The 10,983-nt window shown below is 40.8% G+C and overlaps 2 long non-coding RNA genes across 2 annotated transcripts; one reads left to right on the top strand and one right to left on the bottom strand.

The window, feature by feature from the left end:
• Positions 1 to 1,968: 1,968 nt before the first annotated feature.
• On the bottom strand, positions 1,969 to 7,505 carry LOC124677153. Its single transcript, XR_006993956.1, has 2 exons — positions 7,265 to 7,505; positions 1,969 to 2,139 (listed from the first exon to the last, which is right to left on the bottom strand). It is a non-coding gene; the product is annotated as an uncharacterized LOC124677153 (long non-coding RNA).
• Positions 3,124 to 4,441, top strand: LOC124677152. Its single transcript, XR_006993955.1, has 3 exons — positions 3,124 to 3,175; positions 3,598 to 3,668; positions 4,411 to 4,441. It is a non-coding gene; the product is annotated as an uncharacterized LOC124677152 (long non-coding RNA).
• Positions 7,506 to 10,983: the final 3,478 nt, after the last annotated feature.

Raw genomic sequence — 10,983 nt, 5'->3', positions numbered from 1 at the left:
GAGTGATGGACCTTGTCTCTCTGGAAATGCAATACATGTAATCATCTGCATATGTATAGCATAGTTTAATCGATGATCTCACAGGACTTGGTGTTAGAAGATGATAATCTAATAAGAAAACCTATAAGCATGTGCCTTGTAAATGAAAAATATAGGGTAGATGGTATAAACCAACAAACCTGATCGTCGTGTTCCAAACAGGTCATGAAAAAAGCCGTATGCATCGCTTTGATGCAAAGACTGGAGCTTCGTTCCCCTTGTCGAAAAAAAACAGATCCTGAAAATATGTATATATCATTGGCAAGTGCACTTCTGCTACTCTAGGATGTATTGAAATATGTAGATGAACAAGAAACTGCGATCTCTCGTTCAATCTGATGTTCTCATGATCCACCTTTTTAATAGTTTACTAAGATCACACGATTTTCCGTGGGAACTACAAAGGTTCAGAGGTGTACAAATGCACATCAAAGAGTGATTTGCTAATCATAAAATTGTTACTAATAATCACTTTTAAAAAACAGATAAATATATGTAGTGTAAGTTGTATTGCCAGCTTGAAGTGCTGAGAAGGAAAAGTAGACGACAATAGAAACAAATCTCAATACTGATTCTCAATGAACATTTTATTCACAAACTTTACACCAGTAAATTGCATCTGCATCCACCTAATGATGTACCCTATATAGACATGCTAACTTATAGCTGTATATAATAACCTATATAAAAGCTAAACCACTTTGCTGCAACCATAACGTTTTGGGTACTGTTTCCTTACCTTTTTGTCCATTAAATGTGGCCACGTCCCCTTTCTTCCACTGTAGACGCGTGCAGGTCCTGTAAATGCAGCCCTGCTAATTTTGCTCCTTCCTTTATTTCCGTGTGTAAAATTAGGGGTTACCGGGAGACTTCCGGTTGCTCCATGCAGCTACATCCGGTAATCCTGATTTTCTATTTATTTTTTTCCTTTTATGTACCCCTGATCTCCGGTCTCCCCCGGTTCAAAGCGGTAAAGCGGTGCCGTATAGGCCCTCTTCCTCCCCAATCCAGTCGCAAGCCACAACCTCTTCCTCCCCAATCCCCATCGGCCAGGCCAAAAAAAATCTCCATGGCTGCTGCTCACATGCTCCGCCCAGGGGTCAGCGCCGTCATGTTCCTTCCTGGCCGATGCGTGTACCGAAGGATCCAGCAGATACCGCCCCAGACGCCGGTGGCTTGCCGGATGAAGATCCTCACAACCTCGACGCCTATGATTCTGGGGGTGAAACCCCACTGGTGAGACCCTGGCCGCCACATCTGCTCCCCTCCCTCCACCTCCTCTTCAGCGCCCTCCTCCGCCTCCTTATCCTCCCAAAGCTGCTTGGGGCGATGCGGAGGCGGAGCAGTGGGGGAGACGTTGGGGATGGAGTCAGTGCCGCAAGGGATGTGCCGGTAACCATCTCCTCCCTGGCCACCACTCACCTCTCCAACCCTTCCTACAACCTTCAGTCTTCATCCCCTCCGCGGCGACAAAGAGATCTGCTGCTGCCTCCTTCACGATGGCCTTGCCTTGCTCAATCATGCAGACCTCGCCCCGCCACTGCTTTTTCAGTAGGCCCCTGCCCTGCTCTCTCGCTGATGTAGCGACGGTGAAAGTGTGACCATATGGTTGCTGCTAAAAGTCACAGGGCTGATGTGCTCAGCAAATCATCTACGTGATTCCGTTTCTCATAGGCAACATCCATGATCCATATTGTTTGGTTACTTACCAGTTTGTGATGACCTCGCCCCGCCACTGCTTTTTCAGTAGGCCCCTGCCCTGGTCTCTCGCTGATGTAGCGACGGTGAAAGTGTGACCATATGGTTGCTGCTAAAAGTCACAGGGCTGATGTGCTCAGCAAATCATCTACGTGATTCCGTTTCTCATAGGCAACATCCATGATCCATATTGTTTGGTTACTTACCAGTTTGTGATGTTGATGCAAGTGATTGTGGTGAAGTGGAGCTGTTTGCCTTCTTTACTAACATGGGAAGGAGATTATTGGCAGGCCACTATCTTCTGTGTTTTGTTCGCCATTTTTGTGCATTAGTCCTAATAGACAGATTGCTGGTCCTCTTTTCTTAGATAGACAAACTGCAGCTCCTTTCTTGGGAGGGAACCTGCAAAAAGTAGACTTATAAGCATTTGGTGCTCTGGCTACAAATATTATAGCTAAACATGTACGAATGAGCATCAGGATGCGAAGACTGTATCGCAGCTATTTTCCCTCGCAAAGCTTAATAACAAATCTCTGAATAGACATTCTTCTGGTCAAATTGTATATTATACAATGAACGCATCGATCATGATGGTTAAACAAAGCATCATGTAATTTTTCCAGATAACTGATCATGTTGTTGTGCACGTGTTTCACTACAGATGTGGTTCCCAGATTGGATCATGCCCCCGACCAGCGAACAGTCCTTTTTACAAACCTGAACCCTATTAGACTGAGCACTGCTTACCAGAGACAAAAGTTGAGTTATCAGAATACATGTACATAATAAATTTAGAGTATTTTAGTTGCATTGGAGTTTCTTAAATTTCACTTCTGGACATGATATTTGTGGACTATTAGTTACTCAAAATGCATGCTTTTGATGCATCTTTTCTTCTTCTGTTCATATTAATTTGATGTCCCAATGCTAAACTATGTGCAGGCAGACGAAGGAGGTCTGCCTCTGCGGAGAAGTAACTTGCGCCTGCCACTCTCTACTCCTCCACCTCGCCTTTGCCTTCATTATGCTCCCTATTTATTTCTGGGTGCGCATTCTTGATCATATGCACTGTGTATTGGTGCCATCCACCTGTTTGTTTTTATGTTACACAGCTTCAGATATGAAGCATATTTATTTGTATGTTCCTATGTACTTTAGTTTTAGCTGTTGCCGTGAGTAGACTCATGCTAGGTACTGGAAAGTCATGGTTTGAGGCATTCTTTTTACTATCAATAAAATTTGGTGTAGTGGATATAAACAACGATTCACTTGGCTAGCTAATAGAGCTCTCACATTTTCTACATCTTACTAATGTAGGTGCTCCTCCTAAACTTCGTAGATGAATTGCAGCCCGTGGCCTCTTCTACTGCACACCCAAGGGTGACAAAGCTCCAATGACTAGCATCTTAGATGCCCCTCAGCCACATCGTCGTGTGAGGTGAGCAAGCACTCCATCCCCATCTTATTACTCTTCTTAGACAAAACTTCTAAAGCATGGATTAGAGCCTAAAGGGTTCACAAATCTGTTGTAAAAAAATATTGTAGTATTGCACCATTCACACGCAAAGAACTGGTGAGGTATCAGTATAAGTTATAGTACCGCCTTTTTTACATGAAATTTTTGTTTCGAATTTTGTAAGGATTTAAGAGGAAAAAAATTCAGCAGGACCAGTTTACATATTTCAAATGATGGTCTACCTTACCATTCCGATAGAAATTAAACTCATTTCGAATTGCTAAGATAATAAATTCTATTTTTGGGATCGACTCCTAGCTGGCTGATTTACTGAAGAAAAATTTACTGGAAGTGGCACATTTTTCCTCGCTCTTATAACCCATGTCATGTTTTATATTGTTCAGTAAGCTTCAACTGAATAGATCTAGAAGGGGAGCTGGCCATGGAATTCGGAAGGACAAAGACTCAAGAACAGGTACATAATGGCACTCCAATACGATTTGTTGTAGCTCCATACAAGAAAGCTTTAAAAAAGATCCTGTTACAGTTCATCTAGATTCTGTTACTTCAACGGATGGTCAAATGCAGATTTAAATGTGTTATTTGTGTTCTGTTTGCCTCTCTGATGAAAGAATAGTTCAGTAACTATGCATACAATGTTTGTGTTCAGCTATCTACTTATCTTACATATAGTTCAGCAGGGTGTGCCCACATACCCTGTCAAATATTCTTCAACCGCACATAAGTTACATGGTACAAAATAAGCAGTAATTTTCTTAATGAAGTTATTGAGATGAAGCTTCATATAAAAAAAGTGACCCAACTCATTGCCCTTTGCAAAGTATGTTACTTTGCCTCTGCATGCTTGGTCAATTTGGTAGAAACAGTTATGTTCACCAAGGGGATTATTGGTCTGCCTACTTCATGCTATGTATCTGCAACTTTTTTGGTTTTCAAAAGGAAAATTACATATGCTTTTCATGTGCATAGTTAATCGGTAAGATCTAAGATGGACCTGCTCTGATTATGTAGTTCAGGGACTAAAGCTCTACTAACTACAAGCTCTGTTTATGTAGTTCAGGGACTAAAGCTTTGCTAACTACAAGTTGTAGATTTTGTTGCAGCTGAAGCTATGTATCAGTGCATAAAGTGTGCTCAGTTATGTTTTTTTCCTGCAGTTGTTATTAATTCTTTAAAAAGGCTGTTTATTTGAGCAGGGTAGATGCCGACATTTCTATATCAATATGTCTCTGTCTATCTCAATATGTTTGTCTGCTTTTTGATCAAGGAGAACGAAGATGGAATGGGTAATACACCACACACGCACACTGAACTGATATTATTGTATCATTGTTGCCATGTATAATTAGTGTCTGCCAGTTTACCAGTATAGAGAATGATTTGTGTTTGCTACAGTGAGGTCTTCCAACTTAAGAAAAAAAGGATGTACAATAACATCGACTATTGCTTCATATTCTGAAGTGATGTGCATATCCTACAAAGATTTGTATGCCTATTAGCCCTGTTCATTTTGCAAGTAGTTCCTCATCTAAGCTGCAAGTTCATTTACGAACCATCTTCCTTCCAGATTGAGCACGATGACGCTTTGGTTTTTTAATCATATCCTAATATGTATGAAATCAGAGGATCAAACTCCTGGCATTGGAACTCGAGTTGCTTCTAATTGTGTACCAAGATATACTGATGAGCTCCACATAAAGTATTGGCATTGAGCGAACTTCAGTGCTCAAATTTTCGAGTTCCAAGGATCAAATTGCAGTTGTCATTGGCATTTGAACATCGTTTTAGAGTTGCTCCTAATCAAGTACTGAGATATACTAATGAGATCCACATGAAGTATTGACATGGAGCAAACCTGGAGATTTAGAAGGCCATAGTTTCCTCTGTACCACTGTATTGTTATTTCTTAGATTGTTCATTATGTACAAATTTACTGCCTTACTCTATTTAATAATGTCAGAATGACGAACTTCTGGAGTCAGAGCAAATGGCAGCCGGTTGTGTAAGCGAAGAGTTGGGGTCTTGGTCTTACAACATCTCAGAGAAGTTGATCTAAAGCCTAGAACCAGTACGAAGATTGTTGATAAAGAAGTATGAGGCATCTTAGGAATTCACAACAAGGGATTACCGAAGTGTTGAAACCATAAATGACAGGTGTGTACCTTAGATGACATGAGTATGTAATATGTTGTCGTTTCAAAACCAGAAGTTATGAGATGAGTAGTATACAGAATACTAAACCAGAGGTTTCTTGATGTTCTGGTATATTGTGCTATAATAGAAATCTTATTATTTTCTTATAGCTCCTACCACTACTCTACTTGCAGTCTTAGAGATCAAGCAGTACGTTAACCAATTATGTGATGTAGCTCTTGCCAGCGTTGATATCATCCTAAGAGCACATAGGTATGGACATTCACATTTGTAATTAGAGATGAACCATGGATAAAGAATTGGTAGGAGGGACTTGCATACCCAATGCAATCCAGAAAGAATCAATGTTAGTTCCTTCACCATCAGATATAAATTTTCCAAGTGATTATATGGAAATCTCAAGGATACCTGAACCTACCATATGAACTACTAGGAACAAATACATTACCATCAAGAATTTGTGGTTTGACCAATTTGTTGTCAAGTAGCAAATCTGCTGCCGAGCAAAGTGGACTGTGATGGAATGGATTAGCATGGTTATAATATTTCTGGTTACCTACCAAAAACTGTCAGGTTAAAACAGTAACACAGTACTGCGGGGTTTAGGTGGTGGTCAAAGGTGCTACAGCCTACAGTTCAACATAACAAATTGTGCATAACTAAACTAATCAATCATATTAATGTCATGATTTTACTCGCTCTGGAGTTGTTGCTGGAACTACATAATAGAAACCTCAACTTCCTCCAAGTAAGGGTTCTTGGTAAGTTAAAGAATAGAATAGCGACTTGCAAAACTGTTCAACGGAATTGTGCATTTTTATTAGTTGGGATCTCATAGTATGGATATCACTTATCTTCTATTGTTTTAGTTTAAGATATCTAATTATCCTAGAGCGATGTCGGACTACTACAACTCACAAACTAAAACTCCAAAGTAGATTTTAACCTCTGAACTTTTACGTAACTGACAACTACGGAGGGGCATTCCTAGGAGAGATAATCTAAAGTAATGTTGGCCTCACCACTAGCTGAAAAATTTAGTGTCCAGCCTATAGGTTAAAGTAAACTACGATTGTACAAAATGCTTACAGCCCATATATAAGAATAGTCTGCATAGAGTTTCCAGTTAAATTATTCTTCAAAGTTTATTCTTTATTGTTTTCACCTATTATATTTTTTAATTACATAACAAACATTGGAATTTTGTAGTTAGTCGATCTAAATATGTACATTTCTCGCGGCGCATTCTTATGGTGATGCTTACAAGTAATAATACAGATATAGAAGACCGAAACGGACTTATGGCTCTCGGGTGCAACGCACCCCCGTAGACCAAAAAAATTATAATAATTTAAATAAGTCAAGAAAAAAATTGAATCTTCCTGGAAATACAAGATGATCAAGTTTGTATTCGTAAAAAAAATGTTTGGACACGAAATGATTCCCATGGACTCCAGAGCAAAAAAGACAAAATTATGACAAAAATAAAGTGAATATTACCTGGTCATGGGGCATTTTGAGTTTGTTTTTTTTACCCAGGATACAATAAAAGTAATTTCCTAGAAAAATATTTTGTTTCAGGTACAATACCTGATCATCTTTGATTTCCAAAAAAAATTAAATTTTTTAAAACTTTTTTTTAATTTTTTTTTAATTTTTCCAAGTATGGGGGTGCGTTGCACCCGAGAGCTCCTTTGTATTTCCCGTAACACTCTTCCAAACAAATTTGAAGCAACATTTTGCTAGATAAACGCACAAATAATTCAGTCACAGAATACACTGCTATGCTAACAATGCAAAAATTCAGCAAATTTCCGCTACGAAAAAGAACACCTTAACAAACTTGCAGTAGGAAAGCTAATAGCAGCAACTTATAATCAAGTAACAGAAGCGTACCAGACCATTAATCCCTTCACGGCGGACAACGGCAAGGACCAGCAATCGTTGCCTGCGCCGAAGTTGACGGCCGCTGCCTCTGTCCAGACGCAGCTTCCGCCAAAGAAAAGGATCCTCGCCTCGCTCCGCTTGCCCTGTGTGCTCCGCTGCCTCGGCTCCCGGGACGCCGCGTACAGAAGGCAGTACCAACTGCTCCTCCAGTTCGTGCCGACGGCTCACCCGTCAACGAATCCAAGAGAAACAGAGGTAGCCTCAGGGAGCACGCTGTTCCAGATCTCCACCTTCTTCTGCCAACCCAAAGACAACTCTGCCTCTCTCTCAGTCTCATACAGATCTTATTGCAAGAATTCATCCTCCCGGGAAGAGGAAAGGTAATAGCATCTCCACTCGTCTCCCCACAGAGCCCCCCACGGCCACTTTTTTTCATCCGGACGGCGAAAAACGGCCCAGTCACGCCCCCGGTTCCTCGTTTTGGTCCGGATTTGAGCCTATTTTCGTCCGGACTCCCCATGCCATCCTCGGTTTCCCGGGGGTCTCCCGGGGACTCCGGATGAAGCTAAACCAACCGTCCACGCCCACGTGTCTCCTCTTTCATCCGGATTCCCCGAGCCATCCTCTTTTTCCCCGAGAAACGCCGCTTGGGGAGCACACGACTGGGAAACTACTCCTCCCCACGCCAAATCTTCCTCCAATCCGAACGAAAATTTCGCCGGATTTGGGCGTGGGGAGCGCCAACGAGTGGGGATGCTCTAAAGATGGCAGAAGCTCTATCCACTCACTTATATTTTTCGTGAGAGAACACGAAAGCCACTCACTGACTCACTGAGTGCTCTCCGTCCACTTCGTGATTTCCAACAACAGCGGCCCAGCAATGCTATGTTACAGTTTAAACGGGCCTTAAAAATGGCCCTATTTGTGTCCTTAAAAAAAATTAATTTTACATGCTGTTTCAGCTATAAATTTTACATATTTCTTCTGCAGTTTCCGAAAAGAAATATCAAACTTCAAACGTGGTAGTATTAGACTTCTAAAGAATAATCGTATACTTATTTAGTACCTCTGTCTACATATTGAAATTGTGCTCTCTTTCAAGCTTCCGAATCTCCCTAAAATGGTACTCCTTTTCAAGCTTCCGAATCTCTCTAAAATGCACAATAAAAACACTATAAGTGAACAAGAAACCTTATACAGCACGGGCGCGGCGTGCGCCGCGCCCCAAACTTTCTAGTAGTAACTGAAAGAGCACTATACCTTAACATCTAAGCCATCTCAAAGATAGGTAGGAGTGACAATATTATTCAATTTACCTCATGAGACTTGGCAGATAGAAGGAGTGACAATTTCAGTAACCTTACTTCATGTATCCACCTAATGATGTACCGCATATAAACATGCTAACTTGCAGCTGTACAGAAACTGAAAGAGTGATGTACCTAAACATATAACCATATCTCAATGGTAGGTAGAAGGAGTGACAATATCAGTCAATTTGCCTCAGCAGACATGGTGGATAGAAGGAGTGGCAATTTTAGACAACTTACCTCAGTAGACATGATAACCGCATCAAACCAGTGATCGCATTTTAAGGCATGCAGAAGTGTTTGTTGACAGGTATCAAAATCGGAGAGAACGTCAGTTTAACGGCAGACTTCCTTAAAGCTTGAAATACATGTTCAACATTAGGATCATAGAGCTTCTATAAGCAGAAGTTTTTATTGGGTCTATCAGGGAAAGAAATATTATTTCACTTGGTATAGTTCCTCAAAGTACTCTAAGCCTGAATCATATTTTACTTTTCATGGTTGTACATACTTAATAAGAGATGTACCTGTAGAGTACAGTCGGAGCATCATGAATTTTATGTAATGTATATTTGTAAAAGGTGTTGCTCCCCATGTAGGCCAGAATGGCTGCTATGTAAATATTGTAACTACCTATTTTCTTTAATCCACGAAGTACCAGGAGGCTTCTGCAGTGAAGTTCTCAAAAAGAGATGCATCTACCGTTCCTATTTTAAAACACCCACATACATGGAGTACTATTTAACATGACATGCGTACATATATTGCTCAACACGCCAGTAGCTTGACTAACACGTGATGCAAAACCTCTGCAGTTTTTAAGTTGACCAGGAATTAAAGATAATAGTATCCCTCCCTCCTCACGGTTCGTGCTGATTGTTCATATCAACTTAAATCTTGCAACTTAAAGAAACTCAAAATTCTGACCCCTAAATGAACTCACTCATTTGGCGTAATCGACATCTATACCCCAACATTCATACAATCACCCGGGCTTAGTCCTGGTTCCTCCTTCATCCATGGCATCTAGCTTTCCCTGTTTTTAGAAACTGAGCACACATGTTTCACTACACCAATATGTTCTCATAAAAGTAAACAAATATCACCTGAGAATACTCTCAAAAGAAAACTGCACCTTTTCTTTACTGTTGTTATTTCCAATAGAAGCATAATCCAGTGATAAAGACCATGACTTTGGTGTGTAGTAATATGTTTCACCAGAAAATTAACCTGGAAGGTTTGAACCTCTATATCCCACTGAAACAGTTTGCAAGATAAGCTCTCCATTGGGCAGCAACCTAAAGCACAGAAGAAATATTTATGCAATCTCTGCATAATCTCTGCATATTAATAGTGTTGAAGTTGATATACCACTATTGAGTTGCTAGGATATATAGCTATGGGTAAATTCACATATATTGGTCCCTTGTTAAGATGTACGACATTTGTTGATATATTTCTGATTTCTGGAAAAAGAAATTTCCCACCGTAATTGCTAGCATGAGCCAATGATGCCTCGCCCATATTAAGAACAAGAGAAAAACTCCTTCATTAAAATTTATCCAACCTTCTACTGGTGTAGCAATCCACATATTTCAACTATTTATCTCTATTAGCATTAACACAGGCAAATGCATCATGTTTTTCTTTCCCTTTAGCTACATAAGTAAAGGAACTAAGAGAGAGTTGCAGAAAAACGAAGCATTATATGGAATAAACCATGTTGTTCTTTACTGACCTTGTGAAGTAGAATATGCAACTGGAAGGCCATGCATAGCTGAACTTCAGCAATTTCAGAGGAAAGACATATTTGTAGATACAAAATATTGCATAGTGATGGAAATAGATAATAATATGGATCAAATTGCTAGTAAAAATATTATTTTTTACCTTCATGCATAATTGCAGAAGTAATAATAGCTCAGTACCAGATATATGGTTTACGAGAACAATCGTACACTTTTAGCATATTCTTTCCTTATAGCAGTAAAATCCGCACAGTCACAATTGTGTTGAAGTCAAAATAACCTTTAGAACAGAATACTTCTTATATGCATAATCATGTATGCAGCTCCATATAGCACTGTACCAGACTTAGTACAATCCGTGACTACTTGCACGTTCAGACAACGTCAAAATTCAGAGCACCGGACGCCGTCGTTGCACAACGCCATCAGATTCGACAGGAGGGTGGAGGCTAAGCACCGCGAACTCCTGGAGGGCGGCTAGTGCTCACCTTGACTTGGAGTCGAGGGCCGACCGCGCCACAATCTCGGACACGGGGGCGCCGGGTTCATCCTCCCAGCAGCCCCGCCCCTAGCCACCGGTGGGCGCCCAGAGCCAAGAGGGAAGAGGCTGAACTCTCCATCTGGTGCACCCTGGGAGAGGCCGAGCTCTCCGGCTGGTCCTCGCCTGGCG

This window comes from Lolium rigidum, chromosome 7 (assembly GCF_022539505.1).
Source record: "Lolium rigidum isolate FL_2022 chromosome 7, APGP_CSIRO_Lrig_0.1, whole genome shotgun sequence".
Classification (NCBI taxonomy): domain Eukaryota; kingdom Viridiplantae; phylum Streptophyta; class Magnoliopsida; order Poales; family Poaceae; genus Lolium; species Lolium rigidum.
Note: the sequence above shows the minus strand (reverse complement) of the source record. Positions and strands in the feature narration are given on the sequence as shown.